The sequence below is a fragment of the Pygoscelis adeliae genome, unplaced genomic scaffold (genome assembly GCF_000699105.1).
Source record: "Pygoscelis adeliae isolate BGI_AS28 unplaced genomic scaffold, ASM69910v1 Scaffold155, whole genome shotgun sequence".
NCBI classification, from domain to species: domain Eukaryota; kingdom Metazoa; phylum Chordata; class Aves; order Sphenisciformes; family Spheniscidae; genus Pygoscelis; species Pygoscelis adeliae.
The window spans coordinates 1,179,127-1,206,998 of record NW_008824932.1 but is presented as its reverse complement, the minus strand read 5'-3'; the positions used below and the strand labels follow the sequence as shown (position 1 = coordinate 1,206,998).

Genomic DNA, 27,872 nt, shown 5'->3' with positions numbered 1-27,872 from the left:
CTACACTCCACTCTACATACTTTACAAGTGTACAAGATTTATTTAAAATGCAAATGCCTATTAAATGTCTAGAAAAAGAAATCAAGGGGAAAACAAAATAAGAAAATGACGCTTCAGAAATCTACACTTCTTAAATGTCTGAAGAAGCATTTTTCTTTAAATATGCGAGAAGTGTTCATGTGGCTAGAGAAGATGATCCTTAGGAGTTCTGATATGCTTATGGTAAGTTTTATTCAACAGCCCAAATCAGTAGCATAAGAACACAAATTTTAATTCTGAAGATAATGTTGGTAAATGTAATACTACTAAGAAATACTTCATATTTGTGACAGTCATAGTTTTAGAATCATTGTAGTACAGGACCACGGAGCTTATACCTAGCAAAACCTCTAGGATCTGACAAAGATCTGGCAAAAGCTAGATTTACAAAGATTCAGCTTCAACTAAAAAGTAGTTGTTAATATAATCCTAGTAGCCACAACAGCATTGGACTTCGAGGCATAGTTTTGTAACCACCTCTTCGTGTACTGCTGTAAAGATATATTTTATTTTCTCATAGGCTACATTTATATTCAAGGATAGGAATGTCCAAAGTGCCATTTAAAGGCAATAGGCCCATGAATACATCTAAATATCTAAGTATTTATTCACCATTTTTATTTCTAGTCAGTCTTCTGTCCAAATTAATAAAAAATGCACAGATGCTGTCTCCTTTTCTTTCCCCTGCCCAGATGTCATCACAAACCTGCCCAGATGTCATCACAAACCAGCCTGCTTTTACAGGGAATTTCCCACTGCTGTGTTATTCTAAGAATCAGCTTTTATTTGCAAAATGCCCATAACTGAAGTGGTCAAAACCACCCAGGGAAGAATAAAAGGAATGCATTATGAAAATTTCTGTGGAAGCTGCCTCTCACACACAGTATCTGTTCATGAGGACACATTCCTCTGCCAACCTCAATGTATTGTCACAATTAAACTCAAGATGGTCCATCTTGACAAGACAGTAAAGACCACAACAAGTAACCTTTATTAGCGCTCAGAATTTAAATTTCAATGTGAACTTAAAAACAAACTGAAGCATTTAAATTTTGACTAACTGCAAAATACATATCCAACTATCGAGAAATACACCAAGTTAAAAAATAAAATGCTACAGACTGGAACATAAACTATGGATATCCCTCATTTCTCCATGTGTATGAGACACCATCACACTTTCAATTCCTATCTTTTATGTTTTGAAAAGAGCATAAAAAAGGCCAAAAAACATATTTGATTTTAAACTTCTGAACAAACCTTGAAATAATTTACGATTTGTCTGTGGAAATTTGGAAAGGTTACTCAATGCAAAGTACAGGGCATTTCCTCTTTTGTTCATAGAGTGAAAAAATAATTTAACGTGCCAGTTCCCATTCCTCATCGAGCATTTGTTCAATATGGCCACCAGGAGGTAAGAGGGCAAAGATTTCCCAGAAAAGCACTGGAGAAGGCCCATGAAAACAGGCAAAGGAAACCAACAGCAAATGGGTTTCTAGGGAAGGAAATGATGGAGGAAATCCCTATTATATTACACAGCACAATGAATTGTGACAGAGAGCAGATACATTAGGCTAAGCAAACAACAAAGTTCAGCTCTCTTTGAATTGCACCATATTATATGTGTAAATGTATTAGTTTCTAGCTATACTACTTTTCATATATTTGGAAAGATTATCAATCTGTTTTTCAAAAACTTATGGGTAAGAGCAACAGAATACTCTTTGAAAAGAAAATATGCATATGCACATGTGCTTCTACTGTTCTAAGAGATCTACCGTTAAGCAGAGAGTCATGGGCTAACTGCATATTTTGACTCCAAAAAGTCTTCATAAACCACAGGCAGCAGCTTATAAAAGACACAGTTGGGCCACACTGTCATTGTTACAGATACGGTGGAAGCCAATAAAGCAGAAAATAAGAAAGAGGTGAAAGCAACAGTGGAGAACAACAGGGAAAGTTTCTGGCACTTGCACTGCTAAAGCACTGTGAACTAGGTCTTTAAATTTACTCTTTATAGTGTGGAACTGATTTAATGAAAGCTGAAATAAAAGGTTGGGGCACTCCAAACACTAATGATTACAGAAGTTACCACATCCACTGGCTCTATTCACACTCCAGGTAGCAAAACTTTAGAACTAAGTATTACAGATATACACATTAGATTGTTTCACAATTCTCTGTCCCATCACCTCCAAAATATTGTGCATGTGAGAGAATAAAATGAACATCAACTTCACAACACACAGACAACTCAAAAAAAACCCCAACAAACAACAAACCAAACAAACCCCAACCCACTAACACACACACTTGTAACAAATCTCTGAAAACTGCAACCAAACCCTATGTAATAATGTAAGGTGAGCAGAGTACTCCACAGAAGGCTGTATGGGACTGTATCCAAACGCACTATCATATTATTACTGTTAGCATTGCTATAGTCTTCCTCGCATCTTCTGTGGAAAACCAAGTGGAGAGGTAGGCCTTGCTAACCTCCCACAAAGAAGTGGGTTCAATAAAAGTTCTCTTAACATCTGTACTTTCATCTCTGACAACATTAGCAACAAATGGAATAAAAAAGCCAAGTCCTGATCAAATTAGATCCTGCTGACTTTCATGGAAAAAAGGTACTAGGAAGGGTGAAGAAGGCACGAGATACTACAATGACCTTGGCATTGAACTAAGCCTCCCACAAGTCATGCCTATGAAAAAGAACATCTTCATTTTATATCTGAGAAATGCATTTTATTCCAAAGATCTGAAGCAACTGAATACAACACTCAGTTGTAGATCCAATTAGCAACATCTGATTAACATCCAAGCCCTAGGAATGTGAATGCTTCTCACAAATGGGATTATATGAAGGTAGTTTAAGAATACAGATTGTGTTTTATCTCACTTTAGTATGATCTTATCCCTTTTTTTTAAAAAAAAAAAAGATCCCTGGAACAAAACTTCACCTTTATATATGACTTCTGTATTTTGTAAATATGAAGTATATAAATTATATATGAAACATACACATTAAATTTATACATATGCACATATATACACACATATACATTCCACTTTGAAAGATAAATTTCCAAATCAAAAGGCTCAAGAGACAAATCTTAGATAAAAGTTACTATATGAGTAGGTTCTTTGGAATCAGTACACTTGCATAAGTCATCAGTAACATCTTAATATCTTCCCCTTTCAACTTATTACTAGGGTCAATACAATCAATTTCCATAAAAACTAGAGGACCAAGCACATTTATTTCAAGCTTGACTAGTTGTGCATTGCCAAGTATTACCTCTAAATATGTAGAGACCATCCATAAAATCTCATTCTACAGTTTAAAAAAAAAAAAAAGAGTACTTAAGACCATAAGTACTCAGGTTAAAATATATAAATATAAATATTTATATAGACCACACCACAAATATTATATACTAAAAGATACATTTCAAGCATACATTAAAACAAGGTCATGAGCTTACAAAAGCTTCCTATACATAGGTAACATTCGCAAAAACAATTTGGAATTTAAAATCAAAATTCGATTACTTCCATATCTCTTTCTTTAGTAGCGAAATCACTCTACCAAGCCTGCAGGAAGAGACCACAGGTATTTTGGACGGGAGTGAGAAGTTACATACCAACACTGCTCTGGGAGCTTCGGACTTCTGCCCAGCACCGCAATGCGTCACGCTGCCATACCAAGCTACGTGGCACTATTTCATAACTCTGTGTCACGCTGTATTATATTTGTAGTGACACACCCGCAGAGACTTAATGAAACAACACTGGATCCTCCATCGTTATGGAGAAGAGCACTACCTCTAGGCCAGGAAGAAAAGGGGACAATCCAGTACTCCCATGGTATTCAGAAAAAGGAAGACTATCTTTTGTCCACACCTCTCTGCATTCCCAGACGGAACCAGAGCAGGGTGCTGGGGGCACAAAGTCCCTTTGTGTTCAGTGCTCTGCTTCTGATGTGTCTGAGTTCAAGAGGTGACAAAGTACTACAAAAGTTTGTGTCACTGGATGTTCCTGATGCCACAAAGTCTTCAGATAGCTCTTTGTCTCAGCTTCTAGGGGGATATGGAATATCACGACTTGAACAGTGCTCATAGTGAATACCTTTGCTCATAGCAAATTCCTCGCTCCCAGCAGTAAGTCTTATAAGTAATGAACGACACCAAGCAGCATACATACATCATGCTTGACTTTCACACCTAAAACCTCTCTATTGTATTTTAAAACCTTGCCAGGCGAGATTCAATGGAAACCGTACAACCTCACCGTAACTTCACCGCACAAGGCTTTATATATTATTATATATGGTACATTGCACACTTACTATATTTAACAATGGGCCCCAGGAGACTGCCAGTATTGCATAGCTTAAGGTCACAGTGTCACAAAAGCTCGTAATACAATTTATACCCACCTTATTCTAGCATATACTTTTTCCGCAGTGCAAAAGGAGGCTGTATCTCCACAGAGAGAAGTGAGGGTTTGCAAAAGTTACAAGATGGAGTTTCAGAACCTTCATTTCTTGTTTTCATTGCAGCTGACCTTTGAAGACAATTCCCTGTCAAGTTTTGCCACACTTGAAAGATATATTATTTTGAGTCCTAATGGTTAGTATGTAAAATGGTTTAAAGACCATTTTATTATAGGAATGGAATTCGTTTCATTACTGCCATGAAACTGTCTTTGCTGCAACATGATGATAACATTTAAAGTTCTGCGGGTTTTCTTTCCCCCAGCAATGTGGAAGAATAATGGAGGGAACAAGAGGGGCAGCAAAAGAGTACTTAAGCAATAAACATTCTTCAGAGTCATTGATCCAATAAAATATAACAGCTGCTAAAGGATGTGACTCGCGCTATATTTTATTGCTTTTCTTCAATGCAGTGAACACTCTGGTTTTAGCATTTTTACAATATTTAATTCTACTTCCATACAATTTTGCTGGTATCAAAATGGGATTTTTTTTTATGCAAAGCCTTTGAGTGAAGTTAATTCATTTTGCTGGAAGTTTAAAAGAAACATATATATCAAACACCCTGTATGAAGAGTCTTCAGGACAATAAAATAGCCGAGTTTTATCACATGTAATTTTCACAGAATACTAGAGGAAAAAAGGTGTTTGTCTTCTTTAGCTACTTACCTGCCTGTTTTCGTCTCCTGTGAAATTAGCAGGAAATTAGGATAAATCTTAGCTTTTTCCAAGATTTAGTGCCAATGAGTCTATTCTGTCTGAGAAGTTTACTAGGTGGAAATGTACTCTAAGAGAGACAAAAATGCCAAGAACAAAATTCCTTAATAAATGTCCTAGCACATTTCAGAAAGTGAAATATTTATGACATTACAGGGATTATTTTTTTAAAAAACTACTATTTTAGTTTCATATTAACATTTCAGTTCAGATCAGGAGCCTGCTTTAGATGGGAATTTCCCAGCGGCCCCATCTCACTATGCTTTGGTTCACATCACAGAGTGGTTTCAAAACCAGTGTCAAAACCAAGTTTTGCTCCACACTGCCACTTATGATGCCTCAAAATCACTTTATCATTTCCTCTGTGTCTTGTCTCACATTAATTCTTTTATAGTTTGTTTCCTTTACCGGCAGCAAAAGAATTGCAGCGAATGAGACTCAGGACTGCCCTACAAATATTCACAGCAGGGGGTCCAGAACAGCTTCTAATTCCAGAAAACTACATAACAGTAATACTTCAGGTGACCCATTTTTCACTAGCGTAATCTCAAAGGGTACAAATTTCAAGAAGAACAATCTTTATTTTAAAGCAATTTCTTTTTTTCATTACAATCTACTTTTCCTAATTTATTACTTTATTTTAATGAAGGAGGACCGGGGGGAATGAGAAGGAATAAAATCACTGCAAATACTGGTCTACTACTAAAACATGGTGGTTTTTAGAGCCACATTATTTCAAAAGAAAAGCTGGTTTTCATCTGAGTGTCAGGACACTCGCCCTCTAATCCTAAAATGTATAATCTGATGAGGAAGGCTTAGCATTTTCTAGGCAGTTGTATGCTGAAGATCTCATCCTACACAGCAGGTCCCAGGGATGGTGTGTGATGGCCCATAATATTCTGAATACACAGTCAATCTGCCTTGCAGGAAACGGTCCCTTCTCTGCCCATCTGCAGCCACCACAGTCCCTCATGGGCTGGGGGAGGTGAAGCAAAGATTACTTAAAGCACATAGGCAGTAGTACGATTTGCCCTACTTTGCTTTATTTAGCCCCAAAGAGCAAATCAAAGATGATGATGTGACCATAATACTGCAAAAAAACCAAGGCAGATGGCAAGATTTAGAGTTACAGGAAGGCTTGAAGGGGATGGAGAAGAGATAATAGGAAATCATTTATCCTTCAGTAAGGCAAAATTTACAAAGATTTCAGTAACGTTCTGATTCAGGAAAGCATGTAATCATATATGTTTCTTCAAGTGCATACATGTCATGCTGAACCAGGGGTTCCATCTCTGACGTAGATATCCTTCAATGACAGTGTAAGGGTGAAGAGACAAAAGGAATTCATGTCACGTAATCTCTTTGTATGTAAAAATTGCTAAAACTTGTAATGGTTTTACAAGCCCTATGATTTCACAGCATTGCTATCTTTCATAGACTTATGAGATGCTCAACCTTTTAACTATCAACCCGAAGAAGGTTCTTCCCGTATTCCAAAAAATGATAACATCAGAATCAATGAGCTTCTACAATATAGGGAAGAGATTATCCTTATAGAACTTGCTGACAGGCACCTGCTTCAGTACATGTTTTCTGAACCACCCTAACCAGGTCATTTCAGCCTATTGTAGTCCTCCTCCCCCCATTCTGTTTAAGGCCACCGTATGATGTGAGGAGAGCATGCCAGAATGAAAGTGATACCACTGTAGGAGAGGTAACGCTATCCAGCGTGGACCTGTTTGGAGAGTAACACTGATCAGAAGAGCAAAGGCAAGTGGAATTCACCACTGTCAGCATCCTGGCGTATAGTGTCCCAGGGAAGAAAACAGCAACATGGCACAGCCCCAGGGAGAGGGCAGCTGGAAAGTCCTGAAGCAGAAAGGGGGAGCCTACTGAAAAGCTGCTTTGCTGGATGTGAAAAGGTGGTGCTGAAGGATTCTTCCCCACCTCCACTAAGAAAGGATCTCCTCTCCTTTCTTAAGCACATAGATCCTATGTAGCAGCTCAAATTCCCCAAATGCACAGGAAATGTAGTTACTGCACCAAGAGTTCAAAAATCCAACCATCTCCAAAATTGGATTAAAACTCATCAAATCTTTAAATCAGTGTTATGACCAAACCAATCAGTTTGGCTCTGACAGAGGCAGAACTCTGCTGTAGTGTGCAGAAGAGGATTCCCTGGGTAGGAAGGCAACACTCTCAACTGCCCGCAGCTCTCCAGCTCACCCACTGAGAAGCACAGATTGCGATACAAGGTATTACTGCGCAGAAAGTGCGTGTGCCCTGGCCTGGATTAAATAATCAGAGAACAGATTGCCGACTATGCTGTATGTGCTGTTTCCTTAAATCACCCTCATATTAAACAGAACAAGTGGGAAGGAAAATCTGCATTGAAATCCATGAAAAGACTTCCTGCCATTTGGTCCTTCATGCCGAAGGGAGAGCTGAGCTCCAGACTTGTGTGTTAGATGTTTTTATTTTATAAAGCTGATCTTTAATTAGTGTAATAGACTAGCCACAGTGAGGGATGCTGGAATGACTAGTGAAGTGTCCCTATCCAAAATACACTCATGTCAAAGAAAGAACAGATGGCTTAATAAAAGAAACTATTATGCAGCACAAGGACTTTCCACAATATTGTAATGATTCTCTTTGCTATCGGAATTATTCATTTCCTGGAATGTTTGTGATCAAATCTAGTTAAAAAACTGGCTAGGCTAAGCACTCATTTCCAACAACAATGTTGCATCTTTTTACTCAACTAATTCAAAGCCTACTGCAAGAATAAAGCCTGGCGATATTGTTCTAGAAGACTTCCAATTTAATATCACAGCTTTGACATCACGATGGAGAAAGTAAGGTGGCTATATTTACTAGTAACAGATGGAGAACACAGTCATACAGTAAATTGCTTGTGGGTGATCTCTTTAAGGTATTCCTTGAGGATAGAGAAAATGGTTATTTCTAGAGGCTGTGCATTCAAGTTTGACATAAGCTTCATTCCTGAAAAATCATAATATTTGGTTTACCTCAGTTCAAATGTTTAACAGTTTCAGGTCTTTATTACCACTTTTGCCATTAAAGTAGCACTGTCTAGGATTGAGATGCTCAAAATGAATTTTTCCTCTTTTACCAAAGTGACTTGTCCCAAAGTGAAGCTCTATGAAATAGCCTATTCACTCTCATTCAGAGATGAAAACACTTCACTAGGAAACAACTACTTTTTTAACCATTAACTTTCCTTATCATCTTTCATTTCATTCTTCAAATCCAACTGAAAAAATCTGAATAAAGATCCTAGGAACTCCGTTGTGTTTGTTTTAGAAATAAGAAAAGTATATTCTCACACTATTATGAGACCTGAGCAATGACATCATACACACACTAACACCCGAAGCTGCCTGGAAGCCTAAGAACATGTTGAGGTGTCTGTCACGTTAGTTACCTGGGAGCTCCTGCTTGCTGCATGAACCTGGCAAGACCATCTCTCAAGTGTCTCCATTGAAACTTTTGGTTGATCCCGCATTTATAGGACATTAACAGTATAAAATTAGATTAACAACTCCCACATGTCCATTTCATTTTTCGTTCAATAAGCTCCTCTAAGGAAGCAAACTGAAACAAAGAACAAAAAAGCAGGCTATCTTCTCTCTCATAAACCTCTATTTCCAAATGTATCTAAGGACAAGCAATATTAACTGTACTCCAATTTCCACTTTCCCCGCTGCTGAGGTTTTCTCAGGAATTAAAAGATCCATGAAGACACAAATAATCATCACATATTGCTCACAGCTAAATCTAAAAATGACCATATTTGCAGCAGGAGCAATTACATAAATTCCAGTAGACTGATGCTGTAAATGACTTGCTATCTGTTAACTTTTCATCTGGAAAATCTGTATACGCCTAGAACTATCTGTTGTATTACTGTGTGCTGCCTATTAAAATAAGAATTAACCTGTGAGAGAGTGCTTTAGGAGGAAGGAGTTTGACATTGCAAACTTTTCATTCTCTTGTAAAGGGATGAAACAGAGACCCAAAAGATGCTTTGCGGGAAAAAAAAGACAGAGATGGTGGAAGAAGGAAAGAACCATCATATTAATTGGAGACATAAATAATTCAGTCTCAAGGTTCACCTCTGTTTGATTCAGATGAGAAACTTTGAACTGTCTCCCACAGTCCAAGTGAAATCTCTCAGCACTGGGCTCAATGTAATTTTCTTTTTCCTACAAATTCTTCTGCTGAAGGTGTTTTTATTTGGTTAATTCTGAGGAGAAAGAGAAAGATAAACATTCTCTGCCGTCCACTGGTGAGGGCACTTATTTGGGATAGAGGAAGGGAAGGTTCAATTTCCTGTTCCAATAAATATTTCATTAATTCTACAAAATATAACAAGGGAAGAAAGTGATAAAAAAACTTACCCTATGGAGTAGGGTACTTGTTTTGAATATTGGAGACCTCATCCGACTACTCCACAAGAAGAAAGTCTCCTGAACCTAAGCCTCCTGCCTGCCCGCACCGCGTACTCGTCCCTGTGCTATCCTTCATGTTAAGACTCTCTTTGCCCTCTTGTGACCAGGAAGGACAACTCAAGAGGGAAGAAACTTCCCCACTGAAAGTAGAAAATTGCCATTAAAATTTTATTGAATGAATCTGCATTTTCCAATGGAAAAACTAATCCAGAGCTACTGAATAATTAGATACAGATGGATTAGACTTTGAACTCACCCCATAGTCTGGAAAACTCTGAAGACTTTAATAAACTATATTGATTTGATTCTATATCAAACTAAATCTGACTGATAAGGGAGCTACAGGCTACTGAAAAAAATCTTCTATTTCTACTGAATTTGTTGTTGTTGTTCCCGCACGTAAAAATTCTAAGTACAGGATGTATACCTTCATCTATTCTCAATTTATAGATAAGTACTGAATTACAATACCCAGCCCCTATACTTGGACTGTTTGCTCTAAACTGTTTCTAGAGGAAATGCAGGCCAGAATAATTTAAAAAAAAATTAAGGTTACTGTCCATTTCATTAACATCTAGCATTTGGTAAATAACTGCTAAAATGCCTTGAGACCATAAATTACCTAGATCAAAGAGAACAAAAAATACATAATAAGAATTAGAATAAAATAGTCAGAACTGTCGGGGAACAGTTCTGAATAGGAAAAGGCCAAACAGTGAAGATTAAGGATAAGTATAGCAGAACTTTCCCATAGCAATCACAGTTACTTGTACTGAGCCTGCTTTCCAGGCATCCATAAAAACAGAAGGTAACAATTCAATTCCTGCCTTTTGATTTCCTTTCCTTTATTTTGCCAGTTTTTAAATCCTCTTTTATGTACTTCCAGAACACATCTGTGCTGCACTTCCTTTGTAAATGCAACAGATTAGAGGGAAAATTGCAAGCGTCATATAAAACACAGAAAAACATCTAAGTCTATTAAATCAAGGAAATAAGATAATATATGGATATACAAGAGAATATATGGCTACATATTTTCAATTTCAATTAACGGTCTGGTCTATATATTCCTTTTTCTAAGGAAGCTGAGAAAATTCTGTATCAACAGAGATTTGGACTACCATTAGCCTTCCCCTATCACCTTTTTTGCACAAAACCACATAAGAAAACCATGGTAAATCTAGTAACGCAATCTTCCTACAAAAGACCTTTCTCTGTATCAAATCAGCAGTGGTCTACAAACTCATGAGGGGGGAAAAAAGAAAAGTTTTCCAAGTGAGTTAAGAGTGTAAATGTTAGCAGCTAAAAATAGCGTAAAGGAAACTGAATTCTGAGACTCCAAGTGGGCTTCTGGGAAGATAGCTTTCTTTTTTCCCCTTTTCTTTCCAGTTTTACGGATAAACATTAGTCTTAATATAAGATGCCAAACCTCAGATTTACAACCCTCATCAGACACTGTAAATATTGACATCTAATCTGTATTTAAGACACAACCCTAGGAAACAGCAAAATTGCAAAAAAGGATGAGCTGTTAATACCATTTTCTTAGGAGAAGCTGAACAAAAATAGAAATAATGACAGAAGGACTCTGAGGTCAAAATACAACTTGTGGTTCAATGAATGTAATTTTACAGACCCAGCGTAAGGAAGCTGTACTGGTAGTTACACTATCATGCTGAAGAATACGTGGATTTTCCAGCTGGTGGTGTTGCATGGGGGTTAGTTGGATTATATCCCAACAAAAATGAAAGCCATAAACAGTCATTTGGAAGACAATAGCTGCAGAGGATTCATTTGAACTATCAAATAACCATCAATCATGATTACAGAATGTAATTTGGTGCATTTCCTTAGAAGTTACCATGAACATTAAAAAACTTGAATTACGTAACAAGGTATCAGCTACAGACTGACCGGTATACGATAAAGTCTAAAAATACCCAACAGAATGGAAATGTCTCCAATACAGGCATTTAAGACTATGCAAGTTCATAAGCTTTAGGAGACAGACGTAACAATATTGCCCTACATCAACATATGCTTTTTCATGGATAATATGTAGAAGAATAAGAAGTTCCATCTACAGTAACTGAATAGTCTTTAAAATGTTGGTTGGGTTTTTTTCTTTACTATTTTCTAACTTATTTTGCCGCAGGCACCATATAATGGTATGGCATATTTTTACTGCAAGTATTTCAGCTAATATAGTGACAATTCAGCAGTGCCCACTTTTATTTAAGACCAACAGAGAGCGTGGAAATTAAATTCACTATAGTGGACCACAGTAAACACATTAATTCCACATTATAACGTCTGTGGACTTTATAAGTAAATGTTGTCATTAGTAAAGGTAGATTTCTGTCTAAATATTGATGTTCAAATCAGTTTGGTAAAACTGCATTTCTCTTGGTAATCACAGTCGTTACAACTCTTGAACTACATTTGATAACATCCTGTTTACTTGTCTTTGAACACAGAGCAAATCACACCTGAAACTCGTGATCATTTTAAAGTACAAATCCAATACAGTCTATCACAGTCGGTCTACCCTACCCAACTCTGGTTATCTCCTTTGGAGTCACTTTCGAATCATCAATTTAATCCTTCATATCTGAATTGGACTTTTGTTTTGTTTTTTAATTCCTGAAGTGCAATTATCAGATATCTTCCTGCCCAGACTGCTTCCCTGAGATTTTCTTCCCAAACTGTATGGTGTTGCATGTCATTCAATTCACGCTCCTTCAGTCTTCGGGCCCATACACACACGAAGGTGATACATCCCACCAGGCATTAAACCCCAGTTCCTTTGAAGTCACTAAGAAAAGTCCTTAAAGACTTCAGTGGAGGCATTAGTGTTCATCTTTTGACACTCTGATGTGACCCTGCTCTGTCCCCACCAAGAAGAATAAAGCCCCCTTAGAATTATGATGAGTCTGGTAGTCTGCCTATGTCTAACAAAATGTTTCTTATAGACAAGCATGGTAAAAAGCAGATAACTACATCGGAACAGTCCCTTGCAATACCATCTAGTTCACAGTGCCCCTTCTCTCTCTCATCAAAAGCACTCCACAGTATTTCTCTGCTTTTACCGCGTGTAGAAACAAGGGAGCTCAGGCTCTTCTAGAAATGTAACCTGTCACCAAGGCTCAGACGCTCCAAGGGTAAGTGAAAATGAAACTCCCACAATACCTCCAGTGCAGCAGCATGGCAGATGTCTTGCTAAATTGAATCGATACTCCTACAAATCAGAATCAGAAATACAAAAAGAACAGAACCAAAAGATGACACCCTAAGGCTCTTATTACTGAAAGCACATTAATAGAAAATAAAGTGGCAGCTAAACAGGCACAGTACAGGATACTTCAATTAAAGAGAATCATCTTCAAAATTGTTCATGGGCTTCAACGTTTAAATGAGGATAAGACAGAATCTGGATAATGTTCTTACTTAACCTACTAGAAAACTGTTTTCAGTAAAAATTGCTAATCAACCATAACAGAATTTATGAAGCAGAATTATCATCTTAGCAAATGAGAGTCCAAAAGAGAATAAAGCTTATATGTCCAGATTAATGAGATTTGAAAAAATAAAAATGAGAGGTGTTAGTACAGTGGAACAAGACCCTATTATGCACCATAATTAGAAGTCAGTACACATTTTGTCAGTTTACATGCTAATTTTAATTTCTAGGGCAAACTGGTTTATATGTTTGGACATTTAAATTGATGCTATACAGTTTAACAGTACACTGTCATGAGTATCAGATCTGAAAATTAACCTCTTTTGACAGGCTGTTATTTAGGAGTTTGATTCTGCAACTGCAAGTGAATCAGGCTTGGATACCGCTGCAGTTTGGATGGAGAGGGCATTTAGCAGCTTGTCTGGCATACGAACAGAAGCGTGTACAGCTTAGGACAACTAATCAAACATCCCAGCCAAGTTCCAGTCACTTCAGGGATCTCCTTGACTTACTTCATGGACTTCAAGTGAGTAGAGTTCAGCGAAGTCAAGTGACTGCAACTATTTGTGTGCTTGTAGGATCAAACTCCACGAGTGCAACAGGCTCAAGTCAGGATAATTTGGCGTTGCTGCTGATAACAGTGTACTATTAAAGAAAGAACCGTCCATTCAAATATCCCAAAATACTACACTCACCCCTCTTAATTAAAGTAAGTATACCAAATGACAAAATACTATTGGCATCCAACCATTTCGCAAAAGATCATGTCCCGCTGCACCAATACTTTTTATCTTGAGTGCTAAGAGAATTCATTCTTTTTTGCAGAGAATACAAGAGATCTGTCCCATAAGAGGGACTGCCTTTTTGCTTTCTATGCCCTTTGAGGATGAGGGCATGAGAAAAAGCTACAGGAAGCTGAACAGCGTTATCCAAGGCTTCAATTACTCCTTTTAAGATCTATTTGAGAGGAGAAAAAAAATTCCCACTCCCCTCCCCTTACTCCCTGTTAACTTTATTGTTTTAATCTGAGTATTTCAAACCAATGTCTATGCATTACATATCATTAACTGCCTACAGATAACGATGGTTCAGTTTCCCTGATATTATAAAACATTGATGATGTTGATTTATAGCATCACACAATGAAAAGGTAATCTGAGAGGATGGTTGAGTGGCATTTTAATTTCATACAACAAAGAAAATTCTAGGGTGCCACTGGAAGAAAGTTAAATAGAAGAAAATTATTACCAGGCATGGAAAAATGTTACAGTACCGTATTCATTCACACAACACAGATATAAGCTTACAAGAAACTTGGTTTTAGTTTTATGCAAGTACATAAACTGATTTTAAAATACAGTTTTCAATTTATGAACTATCAAAAAAACCCATAATTACAGGCATTTTGAAAAGCAGAAGACTAAAGGCTGTTTAATGCTGAGGACCCTACACACTGTGTCCATTAGAACTTCACAAAGGCATTGGAATGAGAAACTAGTTTATTCTGGTTAATGAAAAATATACTTGATAAGCTATTGATAAAATGTTTTTATTAAAAAAATTAGGTCTTTTATTAAAAAAAGACGACTGTTGTGACAGGGTAAATCCCATGAAAATTCAGGGCCTCTTTCAGTGTTCACTAAAAATTATTTTAAGCCACAAGCCTTAAAGAGATGCACAAATACTCCCATCATAAACCCTTCATAACAAGGATATTACTAAAATAACTTCAGAGGGTAAATCTAAATGTAGACCCTCACAAAGTAGTAATACCAGACTGCTGACCTTATTGTGCCGCCCAAGAGTGACCACACGGAAACATTTTTAAGAGGCCCCTTCCTCCAGGAGCAGTCTGCTGGCTAAAGCAATCTCTTTTGAAGTAACACAATGCAAAGGTGGTGTCTTGACTGATACTGGCCGTAGACCCAGAGACTTCCCAGTTGGCAGTACTGTGTGCTCCAGCCATACCGTAACCACCATGCTCCTACGAATTCCTACTACGCATTCTCAGCAGTTTGTGAAAAATCAGAAGACAAAAGCAGCCGTACAAAACCTCCACACTCAACCTCCTCTCAGATGATGTAGCAACAAAACAACTTCCCTAGGCTACCTGACACAACGGCGAGCCGCTATGGTTACCAGGCAGTTCTGAGCCCTCCAAACAACCCTGGGGCAAATGCTGGCAGCAGGGAGGGAGGACGAAGCCCCCACAGACTTTGGTAGGACTCTTGGGGGTGACTGTCTCAACTCAGTGTTTTCAAGTTCTGTTTGTACAAAGAGCAAAAATGCATCTTTACTATTTATTGCAGTGGTTCTGAAGAATCAGGACCATTATGGAAATGCGAGCTGGATTTCACCTCCAGATAACGAGATGCCAGCTAAGTTTCAGTTCCAAAAACATTTTATTGGCAACGGTGCGTGAACCAGAACGAACACAGCTTGATTTACATCTCAAGCTGAGCTTGTAGCATTGACGAAACAACAATAACAAAAATCCTGAAGTGCTTTACTTGTAAATTAAACAAGTGTATCCCAGAAGCACTTGCCCGCAACAAACATCAAATGCTATAATGCTGCACACTCAGTTTCAGGTTATTTTATCTTTCATCTTAAAAAATAATACACATTTCCCTTACGGAATATGCAGAACTCAAAAGCAGACAACTGGGCTACAGTGATGGCTTTTGTATTCTCTTTCTGCCCATGTAAGAAAACAGCTCAAGTCAAGCAAAAAGAGTTAATCATCCTTTCACGCATAAAAAGAATCTCCATTATATTATTCAATACTAAATCTCAGCAAGAGGTAATTTATAGTAGATGGTAAAAATTGATGATGGCACATGCCCCAGGATGTTGTGCTGTTTCTGAACCTAACTGGAAGTCAGAAAAGTAGAAAAATAAATCCAAAAAGTATAATTTTAAGAATTTAAGAAAGAAATAGAAGAGATAACAACAAAGGAGATAACTTTTCAGTTCACATAAAGTCCAGATCGGTTTCTGGCTTAGTATGGAACCTAAACTTGTTCAAGCTTGGAATTTAATGAACTGATATATGTACAGATATATTCCATATTGTTCCAAGCATTCTTTCCAGGTCACCATCACTGAAGTATACATTAGACCATACTCTTTGGCACGCAGCTACTCTTTAAGAAAAACAGTTTCAAAAGTAAAAAATAAGACCACTGGTCCGTGCAGGAGTCTAAGAATATCCAAACAAACTATTCCATCAATTCAGCTGCAGAGGCAGCAACCTCAGTTGGAAGAGCAATGAACAACATCTCAACAGCAATAATATTTTACAGCAATTGTCTGTGTAGCCTGATCAAGAAACAGGAATTATATTTCATCCAAGCACTGTAATGTCCAGGGATTTGATCTGATTTAGGAGGAGCAAGTTGCTTTTCCTCTCTCCCTTCTGAGCAATCAGAATGAGAAGTCTTCCATTTGTCCCTGTAGAGAATGGCAATATTTCTTACATCTCACTAAGTTTCCCAAGGCACAGCTGTATTGCTTTGGTATTGCAATCGTAGCTGTTCAGGAGGGCTCCAAGTTATGGAGAAAATTCTCATCTCTTTTGCATCTTATGGCTAAAGCATTCACTCTCCTAGCAGATTCATCTAACGCTAAGGCTATTCTTTTCGAATTAACCGTGATTCTGTAGTATGGGTAGCAGAATATGCTTTTAAAAAGCTGTAACACAAATTGTCTCTGCATATAACAACATTAAGGGTAAACGACTTTCACCACTTTGGGACATTTTCTTCTGTATCATTATGAGAGTTAACTTATTATGTTAATGTTTTGCACTGAAGCTCTAATCCATCAAGGATCTCTAGAGTGATACTGAAAGGAATAAACAATTAACTACCAGCTAGAAACATTACAGCATGAGGCAAAAATGAGAAGTTTTGGGAAAACATTCTCAAAAAAAATTAACAAATCCATTCATATTGATTGAAGAAGCAGAAACGAGAGGTTTTTCACTGGTCTCCCATAAAATAGAACTTGCCCCATTTAGAAACATATCATTGGAAGGAGGGGAAAAAACACCTGTGAGGATTAAATATTAGTGTTTCTCTTCTGTATTTTATAAAATATCTCACCATTTCAACACTGATTAGATCAGTAAAGACACCATAGCAGTAATATAAAGCTCTGAATGAAACAGTAGCACAGTTAGTAATTAAGGATTTGGGGGATTATGGGATTTTTAGTCCCCATCAAGCTCCTCAAACAACAACAAAAAGAGAAATCACAACTGGATTGTGATTTATTTTGCATTTTTCTCCACATTCCTTGCAGGGATGAATAGTTAAGATTATTTCCTAGCAGCCTACTCTAGAACTGGAATTGAGTTCAACGAAACATAGAAAGAAACATTCACGCTTTAAAGATTGCACCACAGCATTTCAAAAACTTGCGTAGGAAAAGAACTTTGCAGAACCACTAGCAGTTTGTTGGTGTGTTTAGGCTTAAAAAAAAATGTACTAGAACACTTACCATGATTATGGTAATAGGCAGTCTGAAACTACTGTATACAATGTATATGAAAACTACTTAATTTTTGACACCAGCTGTTTTGAACTCCGCCGAAATAGTGGGTACATGATTATGAGTTGTTTAATTGAATAAAGACTGGTTTATAGTAGCAAAAGAAATGGCCAATAATTATGTTCACTTAATTCACTTGGGATTCAGCTTGTTTTCTGCTTCCTTGATATTAATGAAAAGAAATCCAATTTGTTCTACATGGCAAGATATGTAATTTAGATGCTTATTAATGCACAGTTCTGGTAGCAGCTCTGTGAGAAGTGTTGTCTTTAAAATGTTTGTTTTATAAGTCAAGGAAGCTATAAGTGTAACAAAACAACATGTTTTGCAACAAAGTATAACAACGTTGGAAAAAAACACTTTCTCACTGTGAGTGGGCAGACTTGTAGACTTTAGCATAACTTGGAAAGAGATCTTTGGCAAGGGCAAGATTTTTACAATATATACACTCCAATACAATATTTTTTTTAACATTTATTGTAAATCGTGCTTAAGGTTAAGAAACATGACAAAAAAGCCCTCTTATAAGCTGTAGCATTTCATAACATCACACACGCTCGACACACAACCACAACCTCCTTGGAAAAAACGTTACTACTTCAATTTTTTTTTGTTCCTAATTATTTAAAAGCTATCTAGTCTGTTCTAACCAGGACAATCCTTTATGACACTGCCTGCATTCTTGCCGCCCAAAGAATACTTCCGTCACTTCTAAATTTTTTTGCTGCATGTGTAGAAGTAGCGCTGCAAGCATTGTAAACGTTAGCCGCACCACAGGTTTAAATACAGGGGAAAAAAGCATTACCAAATAATGCCCTGAAATTAAGCAAATGGCGAACAACTACCATTGCAGATCCCGCTTGTGATGTACCCAGTATAAGACAAAGAAAAGAACAGCATGACACGAGAGTTCCTATGATCATACGCAGCTTCTGGCCTGAAGGTAACTAAGTCTGAGGGATCAAAAGAAATAGATTTCTTAGACAATGGTTAGTTCACAACTTCATTTTTTATTGCTAACATTAAGAGGAAAGTGAAGATCCACTATGGAATAAGGGAGGAGAAAAAAACAAAGAAAAGGGAGCTCATTCCTTTAGATACACTCAAATACTGTGCTAGCTGACATCACCAAATGCGCAGATGTGAGAAAATCAGCGTGATATGAAGTAACTAGTCTTATTTGCTAGGCAGTGGTAGGTATGACAAGAAACTTCATTTCCACCATAATCACTTACATCTGTACAAAGTAAACGTAAAACACAACTGCTATTTACTACCGAATTCTGACAGGGGAGAGAGTTGCCCAAATGCAAACATGAAGTGCAAGTCAGTGAAGAACTAAGTTATTTTAGTGTAACTTCCATTTCAGCTGAGCCTAACAAGTTGATCTGAATACAGTAAAAACTAAGAAAAACTTCACAATCCTGTTTGATGTGGCTCCATGACCTCCCTAGCAGAACTACATCTCCCAAGAGAGACATTGGCCTCTCTCTGTGGCTGCACCGCTAACATTTCCAGAGAGCGTGGTCTGCAGAACTGAAAGGCAGGAGGCACAATGATGCAAGTGCTAACTTGATATAGAGATGAACACCGGCTTAATTAATCCACACAGACCATTTCATTTTGGAATAACTTGAAGCAAACACATTAAAAAAATATTACCACCACTTTAACTCTGTTGTCCTGTGGGTCAAAAAGAAATGACAAAATTTCCTGCAAGGTAAAACACTATTTTTCCATCAGTTCTTTTCATGAGAAAGTTGGTTCCCCTTATTCTTCTCAATTAACTTCCGTAGGTATCAGTGCACACACAGCATGAGTTTCAGGAAGGATAGATTCTTGGAGTGTTGTACATTGCCCACTTGTTGAGAGCAGAAAGTTTGTTGGAACAGATACCAAACAAATGACTACAACAATACTGTGAATATTCTTCTCACTGGCAGGCAGGCACACGGATCACATCAGTTTCCACATGATCTTTGTGTGGGACAATCAGTAGTTTCCTTCTAGTCTCAATTTTAATGTACTTGCAAATTACCTATACACCACCAGAATTACTTGATGTCAGTATATTTTTAGCTTTAGGGGAAAAAAAGAGGAACTATGTCAATGAGGTTATATTTGAGTAACGTGCATCACAAGATGAGCGTTTTTCTCCCAAAAAGTTTTTGTTTTCAAAGCTGATAGGAAAGAATAAAGATTATTAGGAAATTTCTTTTTTGTTTACACTCTTGGGGGTCTGTGCTTGCCTCCTATTTAATTTTTCTGATTGTGCCAAAATTTCCCATTTTTCATACTACAGCAGAAATTTTTCAATGAGCATTAGTTCCTTCCATACTATGCTGCCAGCTGGGATCTCCACTAAGGGCTTCAGGAACCCACTGGCAGATGTTAAGAAATGTGGTATCATCATCAAGAATATTAATACAATTTTATTATAGATTTGAACTTGATTCCCCTAGTCCTTCCATAAGGCTGACGAAACATTTAGCTTCCACTACGACTACATATTGAATACTGAAACTATTCAATAGCCACAAACTTAGTTTCTTGCTAGGGAGTGCAACTACCATATTTCTCCAGAGTTTTTGAGCTTGATTGCAAATGTCACTTTATTCAGCTTCAGATACATCAGATCCTATACCTTTCCCAAGCTTATATAATTACTACATGGTTTTGGAGCAAGCTGTTCCTTAAAAAAAAAAAAAAAAAAAAGAAGAAAAAGAAGATTACTCACATGAGAAAATACAAGGTCCACAAGACACAGGCATGGATTTTATGGCACAAGGCCCTCTTTTTAATCACAGCTAAACCCTACCACTGCTCCCAAAAGAGGGGGGAAAAAGACAACTAGTATCTTCTGAGCGAGTGCATGTGCATATATCTGTGTATCAGTAGTTGTCACTATTTATTTCTGTTGCTTTCCTGCAAAATTTTATATACACACACACACAGATTATGACTGTTTACATTACATAGTCAGATATGAACTTTTCAAAGGTCATAATTTAGCTGTCATTAACCTATATGAGCAATATTTTGGAGCAAATACCTGTGAAAAAATTTAACTGGTCACGCATATGAAGCAATTGCACAAGAAAACAGATATTAAAGGTAAGACTACCTAAACTGAGCATGAGACTTTAAACTGTTCCTGGGTTTTCTTGGAGTTGCCTTTGGTTTCTGGGTTTCTTTCAATTTCCCATCAACATGCAAGTAAAGAATCTCATTTTCACAGAGTGGAATTATTCTTATTTCTTACTATTTTTTGGCTGTTCCCACAGATATTTTAACAGAAGAGCTTCACTGCACAGATCAGGAAGAGTTTACATTTATTTACATTTTCTGCCCATTTGTTTTTCTGGTGCCATATGGGATATAGAGGTCATTGTTAACTGCATTCACTTTAATAGTGGATTTTGTGTAATTGGAGTGCCGTTATCGATTTTACCAGATCTTGATTCACACTCAGTTCATTACCTTTTAAAGGCTGCATACTCTGGTCAGTTGTGCACTGCATTTCATGGAGTTTACACACACAAGGTGAGTTGTGTGTTACTTGCAGTAGAGTGGAACCTTGTTATCTATGCCTCCAATTAAATTTACTCTGCTATGCATCTGAACGTAGTCTGCATCCAATAAACATCCACAAAGGTCGCCTACTCTGTTTGGAAGTCATGCCTGGCCTTGAATACTAACCTCACCAGGTTTTTGCTTGGGAGGGAGAGGTTTATATTCCACTAGGCATCTTTTGAAACAGAAACAGTCTCTGAACATGTGCTGGATCAAGCCTGACACAATCTATCTGGTCCAGGTGTTCTCCTGTTTGACCTAGTACTAGTTAACTAGTTATAGAATCATAGAACCATTAAGGTTGGAAAAGACCTCTAAGATCATTGAGTCCAACCATCAACCCACCACCACCATGCCCACTAAACCATGTCCCTAAGCGCCTCATCTGCATGTCTTTTAAATACTTCCAGGGATGGGGACTCAACCACTTCCCTGGGCAGCCTCTTCCAATGTTTAACCACTCTTTCAGTACAGAAATGTTTCCTCACGTCCAATCTAAACCTCCCCTGGTGCAACTTGAGGCCGTTTCCTCTTGTCCTTTCGCCAGTTACTTGGGAGAAGAGACCGACCCCCCCCTCGCTACAACCTCCTTTCAGGGAGTTGTAGAGAGCCATGAGGTCTCCCCTCAGCCTTCTTTTCTCCAGGCTAAACAACCCCAGTTCCCTCAGCTGCTCCTCATAAGACTTGTTCTCCAGACCCTTCACCAGCCTCGTTGCCCTTCTCTGGACACGCTCCCACACCTCAATGTCCTTCTTGTAGTGAGGGGCCCAAACCTGAACACAGTATTCGAGGTGTGGCCTCACCAGTGCCGAGTTCTCCTGTTTGATCCTACACCAGTGGGATCAAAATCACGGCTAGTTTGCTCAGTCCAGGAAATTCCAAATTAGTACGGGACAGTTTGCTGCAGGAGTAATTCAAGCCCACTAGCTTATATTAATATCAGCAAAACCAGATCTACGCTTTCCTTGACCTGCACAACAGACAACTCTCATGCTTTGAGGAGGGCATCCTTGAAGAACCACCAGCTGTCCTGGGTCTCTACCCTTCAGAGCAGCCTCCCATGCTCTGCACATATTACTCGCCATCAAATCTCCTCGACTTTTATAATGAGAAAAACCTCTATCTATTGCTCTGAATCAGTAGGTTTTTAAATTACCTGATTAAAGAGTCTAATTTTCAATGGAAGCTGAAGTCACAGGGGAAAAGGCGGGGGGGGGCAGGAAATAATCCCAAAATTCTTCCCAAAAATCAACACTTTCTCATTTAAAGTCTCTCTTTAAACAGGTATATGTTCAATTATACATATATGCTTCTATATACGTAAATGAAAAATATTTAAGAATAAATGCACAGAACACCCACACCATGCTGACAATTAAGCTAGTATATTTCTAGAAACTGAAACAACACCTTGTTTTTAATGAGTGCTACAAACTTTTAAATTTTGTTTCTCAAATTCCATTCTATTCCAACTATGTCTGGTCTGCTAGCTGCTAATTAGCTGCACGTCAATGACTGAAGTTTCTGTGAACAATATTTGGATTTCAGTTATTGAAGCAATGAAAATTTTTTTCCACTAGCACATGTTACAAGTTCTTCCAATTAGCTGCCTTTTGTCCTGATTTATTCCTGTGGGATGAATACTTACAGTCCTGAACTTTACTTGTTGCTGCACATATATAACCAGGATTATTTTCCAAAAGCCCATTTATGTTTCCCTTTTATAAATCACATCTAATCTATTTCCACTAGGCTGGTTGCCCTTACGATGCTAAACGATTAGTATCTTGAACACTGTTTTGTAATAAAACTTAATTTGCACTAATTAGAAGGTAAAAAAAAAGTTGCAGTTAGATATCTAAAGGCGTTTTGCTTGGATGGTAAAATACTGAAACTACCTATAAATGTCTTTCTCTTCAAAAGTAAAGATCCAACATATAGCCTCTTCAAAAATAAAATATGAAGACAATATATTTTAAAACTGAAATATCATTAAACTTTAAGCCACAGTCCGAAACAGTACAAACAGAAGTAAAAGCAGTTTCACTTTTCTTTAATACAAACATCTGGAATCTTGAAAGTAAACATTTATAAGCTGGTAACAGAAAAGTCACTTTTTGTTTTTAGATTTCTTAGATCCTTTTTTTCACTCATAATAGATTTTGTAATGACACAAGAAGTACAAAATAATTTGTAAAATACCATTACCTGTAAATATAAACATGCTGGACCTGTTTCCTTCTAGTACATTATATAGGCTTTATGCATCTAGCTAGCGTTTGCTGGCTTTAGTTGCTTAGGTCCTTCTGAGGAGGGGACATCTTTTTATGGAATTATTATTAAAGAAGACAGGATTCACTGAAGGGAATTTTTATAGCAAGCATATCATAAGTATTGTTTTACAGCAGAAAAAATTATACAAGACAGGGAGAAAAGACTGGAGAAGCATTTTCTAGGCTACTTTATTGGACATTATTTTTGCTCTTGGATCCCTGTATCAGATAGGCTGCATTGCAATACCAAATGTGTTAAATATTGTCTTGTAGCATGCAAAGTTGAACTATACTCCAAGAAATTTACATGTATATGATATTTGTGTAGATAGAAAATTGTAGCAATAGCCATATTTGATCGAGAAAAAGGACAGAGACGCACATTGGGTGCAATTGATACAGGGTCCAGATTTTACTATTATATTTGTACACTGGGCTCAGATGTGACAGCAGAAGTGTTCACAAACTTGTAGGAGAAAAAAGGGTAACAACGATCTTAGGTTTCCCTCTGACAAGTTACACATTATGAGATGCTTCAAAAGTAAGTGAAAGATTTGAAATGAAAATGAGCAGAACGCGAGACTATACTCTTCAGAGAAAAACAGGAAAGTCCACTGGGTGGAAGTTAGCTGCGAGCCCTGTATCTCAGGTCTCCAACAATAAACCATGACTAGCATGCATTCAGTACCTCACAAAGTTATGATAAACGCCCAAAAGGGCTATGAGGCTGCTGGGTACTTGTCCTGGTTTCGGCTGGGATAGAGTTAATTTTCTTCCTAGTAGCTGGTACAGTGCTGTGGTTTGGATTTAGCATGAGAACAATGTTGATAACACACCGATGTTTTAGTTGTTGCTGAGCAGTGCTTACACTAGTCAGGGACTTTTCAGCTTCCCATGCCCTGCCAGCGAGAAGCTGGGAGGGGGCACAGCCAGGACAGCTGACCCAAACTGGCCAAAGGGACATTCCATACCAAATGACATCATGCTCAGTACATAAACTGGGGGAAAGGTGGCTGGGGGTGGTGGTGGTGACTGCTGCTCTCGGGGACTGGCTGGGCATCGGTCGGCGGGTGGTGAGCAATTGCATCGTGCATCACTTGCTTTGTATGTTTTTATTATTATTGTTATTACTATTTTATTTCAATTATTAAACTGTTCTTATCTCAACCCACAACTTTTCTCACTTTCAGTCTTCCGATTCTCTCCCTCATCCCACCGGGAGGGGGGACAGTGAGCAAGCAGCTGTGTGGTGCTCAGTTGCTGGCTGAGGTTAAACCACGACAGTACTTCAGATACTATACTGAATATTTCTCAACATATAGCAACTGTTATCTGTAATTGCACTGGTTTAGTGCCATTAGAATTGTGGTAGATGAAAGAAGGGGGGAATATTAATTTGAAAATTAATGATGAGACACAGAGAGATCTGAATAGACTAGAGAATTGGGCAATCACCAACCGTATGAAATTTAACAAGAGCAAGTGCCAGATTCTCCACCTGGGACAGGGTAATCCTGGTTATACGTACAAAGTGGGGGACGAAAGGCTGGAGAGCAGCCCCGCGGAAAGAGATCTGTTGAATATGCGTCAACAGTGTGCCCTGGCAGCAAAAAGGGCCAACTGTGTCCTGGGGCACATCAAGCACAGCATAGCTAGATTGAGGGAGGTAACTGTCCCACTCTACACTGCACTGGTGCAGCCCCACCTCGAGTACTGTGTGCAGTTTTGGGCACCTCAATATAAGAAGGACATCAAACTATGAGAATGTGTCCAGAGGAGGGCGACCAAGATGGTGAAAGGCCTCAAGGGCAAGACTTATGAGGAGCAGCTGAGGTCTCTTGGCTTGTTCAGCTTGGAGAAGAGAAGGCTGAGGGGTGTCCTCATCACAGTCTACACCTTCCTCAAGGGGGGCAGCAGAGAGGGAGGTGCTGATCTCCTCTCTCTGGTGACCAGCAATAGGACATGAGGAAATGGAGTGAAGCTGTGTCAGGGGAAGTTCAGACTGGACACGAGGAAAAGGCTCTTCACTGAGAGGGTGGTCGGTCGCTGGAACAGGCTCCCCAGGGAAGTGGTCATGGCACCAAGCCTGTCAGAGTTCAAGGAGCGTCTGGACAATGCTCTTATTCATATGGTTTAGTTTTAGGTAGTCCTGTGTTGAGCAGGGAGTTGTACTCGATGATCCTTATGGGTCCCTTCCAACTTGAGATATTCTACGATTCTATGATATCTCTGTGTATGTATGCATATTCTAAAACTCGGAAGACAATAACATCAGAAGGAACAGTACATGACACTGGAAAACAAATCAGTAAAAGATTCTCTCAGCAAAGAATTGCTTCTCTCCCTCATAAGGGATTATTAACATAAGTAAAAAAGGACTTCACCTTCTTTATCGGAAGATAAAGATCTGCACACAATACAAAAGTATTCTTCTAAAAACAGAGGACTTTAGACATCTGTTTGTGTGACAGAATACAACGGCCCTCTGCTGAAGAGAGAAAAAGAACCAAGAAGGAATTGAAAACAACAAAAACTGTTAAGGAAAGCAGAGCTAGAAAACCATTACCTAAAGAGCAAGTCTTCGGTAGCAAGTCTAAAGTTCTGGAACACGGAAGAATCCCTTGAGTCTGAAACACTAAAAATGTAAACACAAAGTCTGCTAAATTCTGTGGTGGGTGTTTTGAATGAGAAATACAGTACTCCGGATGGCTAATCCAGGAAAGACTGATCTAGATATTCTGACTAGTATGGCTGTTGTACACTCTTATAACATGAAGTACAAAAAATATTATCTACCTTTCTTCAGCACATCTCACTCTAGGATCTCAACAAGCTTTGCGAATATGAAATATTTGCTTTTCATGATGTGCACCTGTGTTGGGAAATAAAGGTTCTATTTCACCTACAGCTGGAATAGTCAGCTCTAGACGAAGGACTGGAAGGGAGCAAGACAACTGCATCTGCTGAAATGCAGCCCAAACTGAAGCAGCAGACCAGGATACTGCACCTTGTGAAAAATGCACTCTAGCAAACGAAAAGGCTTAGGATTTATGTCTTATCCCCAAGATATCTCTCTGGCTTTAGCACACTTCCTAATACCATTATGGATTACTGGATCAGAACCATTTGACTTTCGGAGACAACTGTTCTTTCCTTAGAGATTTTTCAAGCACAAGAAATAAAACGGCACTTTGTGGAAAGTGGTGATCAAGAAACTAAAAGGAGAAAACAAACTTCTGATTTGCAATGTTTCTCATTTCCCGGATTTCAGCTAAAGCATATGAAAATGTAGGTAGGACAATGGTGCAGCAATTCAGGGTGGGGGAAGGCAGGCACAGGGAGTGAATTCTGTTATTGGAAGTATTATCCATGCCTGGTAATACCCTAAAGCTCCAAAACGTCAACACACAGTAAGAAAATCACTTTTCCCCTACTGCTTTTGTCATTGGGGAATTCCTCCTTTTCATGAATTACACCAGCAATCTATTTCCAATGGTATCTTAATCTTCCTCAAAGCTATTTCACCCCTTTTAGGAACACCACCAAAATATTCAGGTAACTGTGCCCACATTCTAGTCTTGTCAATAAGCCTCAGAAGACGACGCTTTCTCCTCATTCTGAGGAGAAGGCAGTCTGGGTTAACGACTGCAAATACACTTTTCCACAAGATTAGCCTACACAGCAACAAAAGTTTAATTTCCCATGTTTCTTAAGGTACAGAGAAGTGAAGTTCGTGGAAGATAAGCAGACAAAAAAATTGGTTTAGGCTAACCTGAAACCTTACGTTTGTCTTCATATACACTCTCCATCTGTCTTCGAAGAAATCAACATTAGCTTCAGTACTTTAACATTCACTCTTCTACCACTGAGCCACAAGTTATTATAACAACCCAATTTCCAGCTAGATCCACAAAATGCAATGGACTGTGCTTCTAAAATGAAAAGTGGTTGAGGTAGAAGACATAAAGGAATTTTTATTTTGTGTTAACCAGTTTCTTCATTTTTAAGGCCTGTTTTGAGATTCCATCCAACTTCAAATACACTATGCAGTAGAGGAATACAACTGGAAATGTCCCTAAACAAATTTTCAGCACTTGGCCATCCACCTTGTTGATAATGCCTCTAAAATATAAATCATGCTACAACCAACATTTACCTCCTGTAGGGTAAAGGTCTTTTTTTTTTTCTTCAAGACATTATCTCACACAGCTCAGCAAGGTTCAATTTCTCTCAGCCATCTTTTTAAGTTAAATCACGAGTTTGTAAAACGTGTCTTCTGATCAGCA

General features: G+C 38.2%; 1 protein-coding gene across 1 annotated transcript in view; it reads right to left on the bottom strand.

Moving 5' to 3' along the window:
* The window catches only part of CLSTN2 (calsyntenin 2), a 268,987-nt gene that overhangs the window by 151,881 nt on the left and 89,234 nt on the right, over window positions 1-27,872 (bottom strand). The window lies entirely within an intron of this gene.